The sequence below is a fragment of the Neoarius graeffei genome, chromosome 15, assembly GCF_027579695.1.
Source record: "Neoarius graeffei isolate fNeoGra1 chromosome 15, fNeoGra1.pri, whole genome shotgun sequence".
In the NCBI taxonomy this organism is placed as follows: Eukaryota; Metazoa; Chordata; class Actinopteri; order Siluriformes; family Ariidae; genus Neoarius; species Neoarius graeffei.
The window spans coordinates 17843141-17855662 of NC_083583.1; positions in this window are offsets into that span (position 1 = coordinate 17843141).

The following is a 12522-nucleotide window of genomic DNA, read 5'->3' on the forward strand; positions in this document are numbered from 1 at the left end:
GGAGAAATAGCATCCTAAAAACATTATGAGAATAATAATAATAAGAAGAAGAAAGTAGAAAGATCCTGAGTGAGACTAACGATTTGCGCTACTGTTACTTGCGCAAATTAATAATGTACTATGCTTTGATTGGGAAATACTCAACTTTAGTCCACTCCACAACACTGTGTTGTTGATTATTTTCCAATAGCACATCCTAAGTGCTTTAGATATTATGTCTCATCACCTGACTCATCAGAAGAATTTCCTAAACTCAAACATAAGCTAGTTCCAACTAATGAATCAGAATGTTTCCTTTACTCTGAATTCTGTACTAGAAAGACTTGGCAGAAGTTTCCAGAAGGTGGCAGAAGAGTCCTGCATTGAAAATGATACAAATGCAACTCATCACAACAGTCTGGCCAGAAAGAGACACACAAAGGTCATCTGGTATGGGTATGAGTTGATTATATATCCTATATCTTCTCAAATTACTCATTTCAATACTGAAAATTTCCCCAAAAGGTAATCAATTTCTGACCCATACATGTGCTCACAAAAACACACTTCCGTCTCTGCAATTAGGCACATGCTCACAATGCCCCATGATGCATGACTCCCACTTTATACATAAACACGCACCCACACACACTCTCCTCTCATCACTCTTCTTATAAACAAACACGTGTGGGCTTGCGACAGTGTATGACCGATTGCATCGTAAATCAACACCCTACAATTTCACGGTGGCTACTTTGCTAAAGACGATGTGGAAGTATTTATTCGAAGTCCTGCAGAGCTCTGAATGATGAACTCTGTGCTGTGAATCACAGTGAAACAGTTCTTAATCAGTCTAAATACAGCATATACAATAATGTCAAAAAGGAACAAATCCAAAAGCTGTTGTTGAAAGCTTAACACTCAAAGTGCAGCTTCTGACCAGATGAAGGAGAAATTGATAAAATACTCCAGGTTGACTAAAACGGACATAAATTGGTGACAGTAATAGAATATGTATCAATTCACTATTTCTTTCTTTAAAAAAACCCACACACATTAATGCAAAGTGTAATGAATGTGTTGCATTATACTAAATGACTTGGACTTAGATGGAGACTTAGATTTAGATGGATAAATAACGGAGATAATTTCTTAGATTGAGTGAATAAACACAAAAGAGACAATTACGTCTCTTTCAGTTCCATGTTGACTGGAAATGACAACATGGAATTGAAATAGAAATAATTGGGATGTCATAAATGACAAAAAAAAAAAGTTCTTACCATTGAAGTTTCAATATGAATACAACTGTTTCTGGAAGGGCCCAGAGTTTGTTAGAGAATATACCTAGAGCGGTACTTGAAAGTTTGTAAACCCTTTAGAATTTTCTATATTTCTGCATAAATATGACCTAAAACATCATCAGATTTTCACACAAGTCTAAAAGTAGATAAAAAGAACCAGTTAAACAAATGAGACAAAAATATTATACGTAGTTATTTATTTATTGAGGAAAATGATCCAATATTACATATCTGTGAGTGGCAAAAGTATGTGAACCTCTAGGATTAGCAGTTAATTTGAAGATGAAATTAGAGTCAGGTGTTTTCAATCAATGGGATGACAATCAGGTGTGAGTGGGCGCCCTGTTTTATTTAAAGAACAGGGATCTATCAAAGTCTGATCTTCACAACACATGTTTGTGGAAGTGTATCATGGCACGAAAAAAGGAGATTACTGAGGACCTCAGAAAAAGCATTGTTGATGCTCATCAGGCTGGAAAAGGTTACAAAACCATCTCTAAAGAGTTTGGACTCCACCAATCCACAGTCAGACAGATTGTGCACAAATGGAGAAAATTCAAGACCATTGTTACCCACCCCAGGAGTGGTCGACCAACAAAGATCACTCCAAGAGCAAGATGTGTGATAGTCGGCGAGGTCACAAAGGACCCCAGGGTAACTTCTAAGCAACTGAAGGCCTCTCTCACATTGGCTAATGTTAATGTTCATGAGTCCACCATCAGGAGAACACTGAACAACAATGGTGTGCACGGCAGAGTTGCAAGGAGAAAGCCACTGCTTTCCAAAAAGAACATTGCTACTCATCTGCAATTTGCTAAAGATCACATGGACAAGCCAGAAAGCTATTGGAAAAATGTTTTGTGGATGGATGAGACCAAAATAGAACTTTTTGGTTTAAATGAGGAGCGTTATGTTTGGAGAAAGGAAACACTGCATTCCAGCATAAGAACCTTATCCCATCTGTGAAACATGGTGGTGGTAGTATCATGGTTTGGGCCTGTTTTGCTGCACCTGGGCCAGGACGGCTTGCCATCATTGATGGAACAATGAATTCTGAATTATACCAGCGAATTCTAAAGGAAAATGTCAGGACATCTGTCCATGAACTGAATCTCAAGAGAAGGTGGGTCATGCAGCAAAACAATGACCTTAAGCACACAAGTCGTTCTACCAAAGAAGGGTTAAAGAAGAATAACGTTAATGTTTTGGAATGGCCAAGTCAAAGTCCTGACCTTAATCCAATCGAAATGTTGTGGAAGGACCTGAAGCAAGCAGTTTATGTGAGGAAACCCACCAACATCCCAGAGTTGAAGCTGTTCTGTACAGAGGAATGGGCTAAAATTCCTCCAAGCCGGTGTGCAGGACTGATCAACAGTTACCGGAAATGTTTAGTTGCAGTTATTGCTGCACAAGGGGGTCACACCAGATACTGAAAGCAAAGGTTCACATATTTTTGCCACTCACAGATATGAAATATTGGATCATTTTCCTCAATAAATAAATAACCAAGTATAATATTTCTGTCTCATTTGTTTAACTGGGTTCTCTTTATCTACTTTTAGGACTTGTGTGAAAATCTGCTGATGTTTTAGGTCATATTTATGCAGAAATATAGAAAATTCTAAAAGGTTCACAAACTTTCAAACACCACTGTAGTGTGTCACTTACTCCTCTGAGTGGAGACTTGCCAAACGACGATTGAAGTTCGAGGTTGTCCCCGTTGTCTCCTCGATAGTTTTTATACATATAGAACACATAGCAGTGCATTTTTTCCCACTGTACGAGAAATCTGTATAAGCAAAGCAGACAATCCTAGGGGCTTCTCTCCAGGCATTTTAGCACCGTTAACGTTAGTTTGTTCCTGAACATGATGTATGAACAGGTGACTGTGCATTCTCTTGCATGAAATTAGTATAAAAATTAATGTAGATATAAATATCTTATGCCTAATCATGATGGCATGTTACAAAAAAAAAAAATCTGAGTCCTCGTCTCTAATTTACAAGTCTGAATGCAGTTAATGCACGAGTCCGAGTCCAAGTCTGAGTCATCAGTGCTCAAGTCCAAGTCAAGTCACGAGTCCTTGAAATTAGGGCACAAGTTGGACTCGAGTCCGAGTCCTGGACTCGAGTACTACAAGCTCGCTTGTATTCATGGAGAAGATCCATGATGTAATCAGGAGCAATGCTATTATCAATCAGTGTTGAGTTATTAAAAAAAAACTTTATTAGAATCTGGAAAGAACATGATACAACAACAAGACTATTTGCTGAGCGCAAACCGTCCACCAAAAGTCACGGGTAAAAGGGGAATTAATCAGAGAGGCAACAAAGAGGCCAAGGTTGGCTCTCAACATGATGCTCCCACCACCATGCTTCATTGTGTGGATGAGGTTCTCAGGGTGTTTAGTAATGTTGGCTTTCTGCAAAATGTTTGCTGAGTCTCCATCATGCCTTTTGGCAAACATCAAATGGGATTTCATTTGGCTTTATACTCTTCTCTAAAGCCCCGCTTTGTGGAGTGTCCGGACTATGGTTGTAATACTAAAAATGTGTAAAAGTTCAAAGGGGTTGAATATGCAGGTTATGCGAAACACTTTGTTGTAGGATTCTACAAAAAACATTTAATGGCTCCTGCAAAAGGTTCTAAAAGTGTACACATTTCTAGCATCATGTTACATTGTTCAAATTTGTTCTTTGTTGAAAATTCCTCATTGTGGTCTCTAAACAAGGAGTTGCAGAAAAAAATACATATTATAGTCATGAAGCTAATATGTAACCATTTGGTGGTACTGAAAATGCAAACCATATACAATGTCTAGATGCTTAAAGGAGATATGCAGAACCATGGCCTCACTTTTTGTTTATAAATACCTTGAGACCTCAAGAATGGAATAGGAGTAGTTTTAAGCGTTAACAATAAGTCTAATATAGTAATTTTTATGATTAAAGTGATTCATATACAGTAGGTAGCGGTCTGAATGAATGACCTTGACATCTGTGACATCACAACAGGAAGGCTATCGGTCTCATCGTCATTTCCGCGATACTAAAACACAGAGCTAACTGCAACTTCGATCCTCCATTTTGAGCTAATTTATTCCCATGCCACATAGATGTGTTACAGGTGGGTGCAGCAACACGACAGAAGGTGGATTTATGTTGCATTCATGGCCCAAGAATGTTCAAACTGCAAAGATTTGGATGCGTTTTGCGAGAAATTCACTGACTGGGCACGTACGAAGTGGTTTCTCCTCTGCTCTGTACATTTTACTGAGGACTCATACCCGTACGAAACCTCTGATCTGTTGAGGAGCATTGGCTATAAGCCCGTATTGAAAGAGGGTGCAGTACTAACAATTAAAGGAAAAGAAAACTACAAGGAAAGTAAGTTCAGTTGCACCAGTTTTCCTGGAGTGTGAGCCGAGCAGTAATGGCGGAGTACTCAGCGGGCCCGGCGCAATGGGCGGGCCTTTGGGGGCCGGGCCCGCCCATTTAGTCACGTGGGCCCGCCCTAGTGTGGGCCCGCCTGCCCTGTCATAGGCTAGGGCCAACAGCTTAACACCCATTCATCTCATCTCATTATCTCTAGCCGCTTTATCCTTCTACAGGGTCGCAGGCAAGCTGGAGCCTATCCCAGCTGACTACGGGCGAAAGGCGGGGTACACCCTGGACAAGTCACCAGGTCATCACAGGCTGACACATAGACACAGACAACCATTCACACTCACATTCACACCTACGGTCAATTTAGAGTCACCAGTTAACCTAACCTGCATGTCTTTGGACTGTGGGGGAAACCGGAGCACCCGGAGGAAACCCATGCGGACACGGGGAGAACATGCAAACTCCGCACAGAAAGGCCCTCGCCAGCCATGGGGCTCGAACCCGGACCTTCTTGCTGTGAGGCAACAGCGCTAACCACTACACCACCATGCCACCCAGCTTAACACAATATTTAAAATAAATAAATAAATCGCAGGCTACTACAATTAAACGCTTTTCTTTTTTTTTTTAAAGGGCATAATATTAAAGAAAAAGTCCTTAATTTAAAATGTGTTAAAACTATTTGTAATCATCTGATTGGTTATTTCGTAATGATCTGGGTTAAACGGAAGATTCCACGCAGCTGCACATCGTCACCTACCGCTTTACTGAGGGTGAGCTTGAATTTTTAATCACTACATAATAGTTATACTTGAGTTGTTGATTATAGTAAGCTTACTGTATGGGCTACAAAATAGTTATACATGACACACTGTTTTCTTAACGTTTCGGCCTGCGCCCATCTCGTCAGCCCTGCGCTGTCATGCACTTGGTGTTTGATTTGCAAACTAAGCACTCGAGGTAAGAAACTGGTTTTGACGTTTCAGTTAACCTACAAAACACATCTGTATTAAAGATTAATGTTGTCATGCTTCACAAAACTAGATTTGAGACATAAAACTTTTAATGCGCATGGTTTCACTTAGAAGGGATTCAGTGACTGCAGTTAGGCTTTGTGCAGGGAGGATGTGTGGCACGGGGGTATGAGCGTGATGTAATCTTCTGTTGCGCACTCTTAATTGTAAATATCAATCTTAATTTGCTGTCAACATTGATCACAATCATCCGTTTGCGCATTCAGTGTTGGGTATTCGGAACGAGTTTACAACATGACTCGTGCGCAAACGGAATACTGCCAATATTCCGTATGAAACGGAATATTCCCTGCAAATGCGCTCAGTGACGGACAATATATAGCAGCGGAACAGGGTGTCTGAAGAGCTCAAAATACACCATTTTAGAGTGTTTTTTTCAAAAATTTCTTCCGGGGGAGCATGCCCCCGGACCCCCCTAGTAAAATTGGGTTCACCGATGCGTGCCCACCCCCAGCTAGTGCAATACCCAGTTACTAGACCGCTTCTGCCGCTGAGTCTGGTACTCAGTATGGAGAAAATGGAGAATGAGTGGACCAGTCATCAAATTTCTCCACTGGATATGATTTTTTTTTTTCCCACTGGATATGCTTGCCTCAGCAGCAATATCTCGCCCTTATGTGGAAGAAGCGAATGAATGAAGAACTGAAAGTCAGATTGTTTCAAAACAATCGGCCACAAGCTTGGCCTTCAAGAAGCAAGAACACAGATGGGTAAGATGCGAATCTCATTTGGTTACATAACAACAAAAACAACAATGCTCGTTGTTTACCCACATTTAGATTAATACATGTAACTTGTATTGTGTATTTAAGTTACCGGTATAAGATTATTTAATTTGCTTCAGAATGTGATTGTCTCAGTTCATCTGATTATTTCATTAGCCTTTTACGTTTTATCAGTGAAAATGCATGCATGTACATGTATGTTGCACAAGTTATAACACCTGTCCTGTTTTAATGAGAGTCACATGAGACTGTCACTTCAATCCCATTCAAGACGGCTTTGCTCTCTGGCTTTATTTCATAAGGTGGGGGCCTCCATGGCCGACGTGTTACTATTGGATTCACTTTCCGATGGTTTGAACTGATAAGGTTCTACGTGTATAGCAGTAGCATGTACACACACTCCAATTTCAGGACTATCACAGTCAGATGTATTACTATCTGAGGAATCTGAAGAATCTCCAATAAATCCGAACGAAGAGGCCATTGCAACCACTCTCACCTGCCGAGTCTGGATTTGGTCTCTAGTACCGGTTCCCGCTGTGACGTCACCCACTCAGGGCTGGCTGGCTCAGCAGGCCAGCTCGAATGGCAACTTTGCAGTTGATTTTAACTCTCAAAAATATATTTTTTTATTCCCAATTATGCAGCATACAAGAGTCAAGGATGGAGATACTATCCACTCAGAAATGTATTTAAAAATAAAGGTTCTGCGTATCTCCTTTAATCATTAAATTTGTTGTTATCTACAATCCAAACTAGGTTTCTATGCCTAGCCTGGTTCTTTGAGGTCCCAGTGTGAATAACTCATTAACTGATCTGCTTCACCAAAGTCCTGGAAAAATTGCTCAGAGGTCACTGTTATTTTCTCTTCACTTACTTCCTCTTTTTTTTTATATCTTTCACCACTTTAGTTAAACCTAAAAACCTGATAGTTGGAATCTTCTGCTATTTCTGGATAGACAAAATTGTGCAATATTTTAAAAAGTAATCACAAGACCTTTTCATGATAAAAATGAAGTGAAAATGAGGAAATGAAAATAAAAATGTTTAGGTAGAGATCCAGCTTTTATCAGTCTCTCTGTTTTCCCACAGGACCGATGTGTATCAGGAAGCTGTACTCGGGTGGGAGTTGGTGGGTTGATGGTTGGCGGATGGCATTCATATGTCAACACAGACAAGTGTTGCCTTTCATAGTTCAATCCACACTTTGTAAATTCTCTATGCAAGCAATCTGCTTGAAATAACACATCAATCTTCTGTCACATTCACTTTTACTTTACTTTTGCTCTCATATGGTGTATGACATCTGTCTCTGAGGAGTTGACTCTTCCTCCATCTCTCTTTCTTGCCTGAGAAGGTATAAAGCGAGGTGGGGGTCATCAGAGCAAGACAGACTAAACACACCTAACAGTGTGACTCCAGAGGTCATCCTGAACCCACCCTATATAAATCAGTAAAACAAATACACACATATAAAGTGCCATGTGGGACCCGTACTATAACTAAGCACTTATGTGGAATCATCACAAGTCATCACACAAATAAGAAAAGGGGGAAAAAACATGCTTGCTAGCAAGAAATTATGTTCTACAGTTCAGCAGTCTTCAATAGAGTAGTGACTTTGCTAGAGGTTCTTTTCCTAGTGGCTTTAGGGGCCAATATCAGCTTAACCAAGTACTGTGTCCATATAAGCGATATGAATTAATCTAAAGCCAATACTGATAGAAACTAATTTAAAAGTACAACCCAGTTTCCAAAAGTTGGTACACTGTATAAAATGTAAATTAAACAAACAAACAAACAAACAAACAAACAAACAAACAAACCCCGAATGTAATGATTTATGAATCATGGCAACCCTATATAGTATTTCACTGAAAATAGTGCAAATACAAATGTTGAAACTGAGAAATTAGGCCATGGGAAGTCATGGCCTAATGGTTAGAGAAGCAGCTTTGGGAACAAAAGGTTGCTGTTTTGATTCCCTGGACCAGCAGGAATGGCTGAAGTTCCCTTGAGCAAGGCACCTGACTCCTGGCTGCTCTGGGTATGTTGTATGTCGCTTTGGATGAGAGCATCTGCTAAGTGCCTGTAATGTAATGAGAAATGTTATTCTTTTTTGAAAAATATATGCTCATTGTGAAGTTAATGCCAAAAAAAGTTGGGAATGGGGCAATGAAAGAGTGTAAAACTTGTGTAATGCTAAAAAAAAATCTGGTGGAACATCTAACATTTAAGTAGTGTGACTAGGTATAAAAAAGAGCATCCCAGAGAGACGGAGTCTCTCAGAAGTAAAGATGGGGAGGGAGGGGTCCACCACTCTGTAAAAGACTGTGCAGGCAACAATTTAAGAATAACGTTCCTTAATGTAAAATTGCAAATAATTTGGGGATCACATCACCTGTGGTGGGCGGCACGGCGGTGTAGTGGTTAGTGCTGTCGCCTCACAGCAAGAAGGTCCGGGTTTGAGCCCTGTGGCTGGTGAGGGCCTTTCTGTGCGGAGTTTGCATGTTCTCCCTGTGTCCGCGTGGGTTTCCTCCGGGTGCTCCGGTTTCCCCCACAGTCCAAAGACATGCAGGTTAGGTTAACTGGTGACTCTAAATTGACCGTAGGTGTGAATGTGAGTGTGAATGGTTGTCTGCGTCTATGTGTCAGCCCTGTGATGACCTGGCGACTTGTCCAGGGTGTACCCCGCCTTTCGCCCGTAGTCAGCTGGGATAGGCTCCAGCTTGCCTGTGACCCTGTAGAACAGGATAAAGTGGCTAGAGATAATGAGATGAGATGAGATCACCTGTGGTACATAATATCATTAAAAGTTTCAGAGAATCTGGAGAAATCTCTTTATGCAAGGGACAAGGTCATAAACCAACATTGGATGCCTGTGATCTTTGGGCCCTCAGGTGGCACTGCATTGTGATTGGTACAAGCTGTAGGTGGGGAATTACAAGTTGCAACTTCACCTTGAATGCAGCATTAGCTTTCTTTGACATTTCTTATGCTTTCCATGTTCTTTGAACATTGTCAAATCCCAAAATTACTTTCTGTTCACGACATTTGATCACTACATAGGGTAAAGTAGAAAGCTATTTAATAGTTATTCCATGAAATCGAGTCATACATGAGCTGATAGCTGATGAGAAGCGTAGCTCTGAGTCAGCTATAAGTCATGTACGATGAGATTGAGTGGAATAATTGTTTTATTATATCCACATTTAGGGCGGCATGATGGTGTAGTGGTTAGCGCTGTCGCCTCACAGCAAGAAGGTCCGGGTTCGAGCCCTGTGGCCAACGAGGGCCTTTCTCTGCAGAGTTTGCATGTTCTCCCCGTGTCCACGTGGGTTTCCTCCGGGTGCTCCGGTTTCCCCCACAGTCCAAAGACATGCAGGTTAGGTTAACTGGTGACTCTAAATTGACCGTAGGTGTGAATGTGAGTGTGAATGGTTGTCTGTGTCTATGTTTCAGCCCTGTGATGACCTGGCGACTTGTCCAGGGTGTACCCCGCCTCTCACCCGTAGTCAGCTGGGATAGGCTCCAGCTTGCCTGCAACCCTGTAGAACAGGATAAAGCAGCTAGAGATAATGAGATGAGATATCCACATTTACTGGATTTTAAGAAACAGAGAATTTTAATGTTTATTTTTTGCAAATTCGGTAAATAAAAACTTTATACAAAACATCTGAGAAAATCATTTCTGCTTAGAATGTAAACAAACCGGTGAAATGACAGTAGCAATTTGTAAAAAAATGCGATAATAATCACATCACACATCACATTATCTCTAGCCGCTTTATCCTTCTACAGGGTCGCAGGCAAGCTGGAGCCTATCCCAGCTGACTACGGGCGAAAGGCGGGGTACACCCTGGACAAGTCGCCAGGTCATCACAGGGCTGACACATAGACAACCATTCACACTCACATTCACACCTACGGTCAATTTAGAGTCACCAGTTAACCTAACCTGCATGTCTTTGGACTGTGGGGGAAACCGGAGCACCCGGAGGAAACCCACGCGGACACGGGGAGAACATGCAAACTCCACACAGAAAGGCCCTCGCCGGCCCCGGGGCTCGAACCCAGGACCTTCTTGCTGTGAGGCGACAGCGCTAACCACTACACCACCGTGCCGCCCTGCGATAATAATAATTCTTGAAAAATAAAAAAAATACGTTCTGACCATCAAATAATTTCATTCCATATTTTGTTGCTTTTTTTGTATTTTTGGGGGGTTTTGTTTTCGAGTAGAGTTTTTATTTTGTCCTCAGTTGGTTCAGCAACACGCTCCACCATTTTGTTTTACTTTACTTATCCGGTATATGAGCTGATAGCCTAGTAGTAGAGTAGCCAATCAGAGCATGCGATTGCTCATATCCGGTGAATGTGGATGGAATAATATAGAATGTATATAGTGTAAGGAATCCCTTTAAATAATTTATGGTATTTTAACATCAACTGGCAAAGTTTGCATTTAGCCTTCTTTCTACTTTCACTAAGAATTAACTACTGTATTGGTATATTTGGTTTTGGTTTCATTTGGGTCATTCACAACTATTACAAAAACTTTGCTGTGCATCTTTAAAAAAGGACTTATTAGGTAAGGAAGCAACAAAGCCATTTAATGTAAATGTTTAAGTGGTTTCTTAAAAAATAATGAGATAGTTGGGTACTCAAGCATATTATTAGCCTCCAGGGCCTCCAGCAGTCAATTCTTTGATGGTGGGCATTGAACTATATTTGTTTCCATGGACAGTTTTTACCCCTACTAGTCTCCACTCTACAACCTCAAGACTATTCATACTATAGTACTTTCAGCAATACTGTTAAGTGATGGTGAGAGAAAATGGAGACCAAACAGCCAATAGAGTTGGGGCTGAGTTAGCACAACCCTCAGCCTGGAATAGAGACAGATTTAGCAAGGATCAGATACTTCTCACTGCTAGACACAGGAACTCAACCCAGTTTTACTTGAACTAGTAACTTTAGTGCACCATAACACATTGTGGTGGAAAAGCATTGTTAGAAACCATGGAAACTGGTGGAGCTGAGGCCAGTCATGGAAAGTTATGGATTTGTATTAGTAACTGTACTGCACCAACAGATTCTGATGGAAACGCATTATAACCCTATATTCACATTAGAAAGCTACAAGATACTCATGTCATAGTTTGTCTCTTGTGGGCATGTAACAACAGCAACTGTTGTTACTTGTGGATGTGGCTTTTCCACCATAATCAATCAATCAATCAATCAATCAATCAATCAATCAATCAATCAATCAATCTATCTATCTATCTATCTATCTATCTATCTTTCTTTCTTCCAAATTTTATTTTTCTTCCTAATATCTAAAGCACATACTGTATCTCATCTCATTATCTCTAGCCACTTTATCCTGTTCTACAGGATCGCAGGCAAGCTGGAGCCTATCCCAGCTGATTACGGGCGAAAGGCAGGGTACACCCTGGACAAGTCGCCAGGTCATCACAGGGCTAACACATAAACACAGACAACCATTCACACACACATTCACACCTACGGTCAATTTAGAGTCACCAGTAAATCTAACCTGCATGTCTTTGGACTGTGGGGGAAACCGGAGCACCTGGAGGAAACCCACGCGGACACGGGGAGAACATGCAAACTCCACACAGAAAGGCCCTCGCCGGCCACAGGGCTCGAACCCGGACCTTCTTGCTGTGAGGCAACAACACTAACCACTACACCACCGTGCCGCCCCACATACTGTATATTATCATTTATTCTATCCACATTCACTGGATATGCGCAATCGTGCACTCTGATTGGCTACTCTACTACTAGGATATCAGCTGATATACCATGAGTAGAGAAAAACAAAATGGTGGAGCATATTGCTGAACCAACCGAACACGAAATAAAAACTCTGCTCGAAAATAAAACCCCCAAAAATACAAAAAAGCAACAAAATATGGAATAAAATTATTTGATGGTAAGAACATATATATTTTTATTTTTCAAGAATTATTATTATCGCATTTTTCACAAATTACTACTGTCATTTCACCGGTTAGTTTACATTCTGAGTGGAAATGATTTTGTTGGACGTTTTGTATAAAGT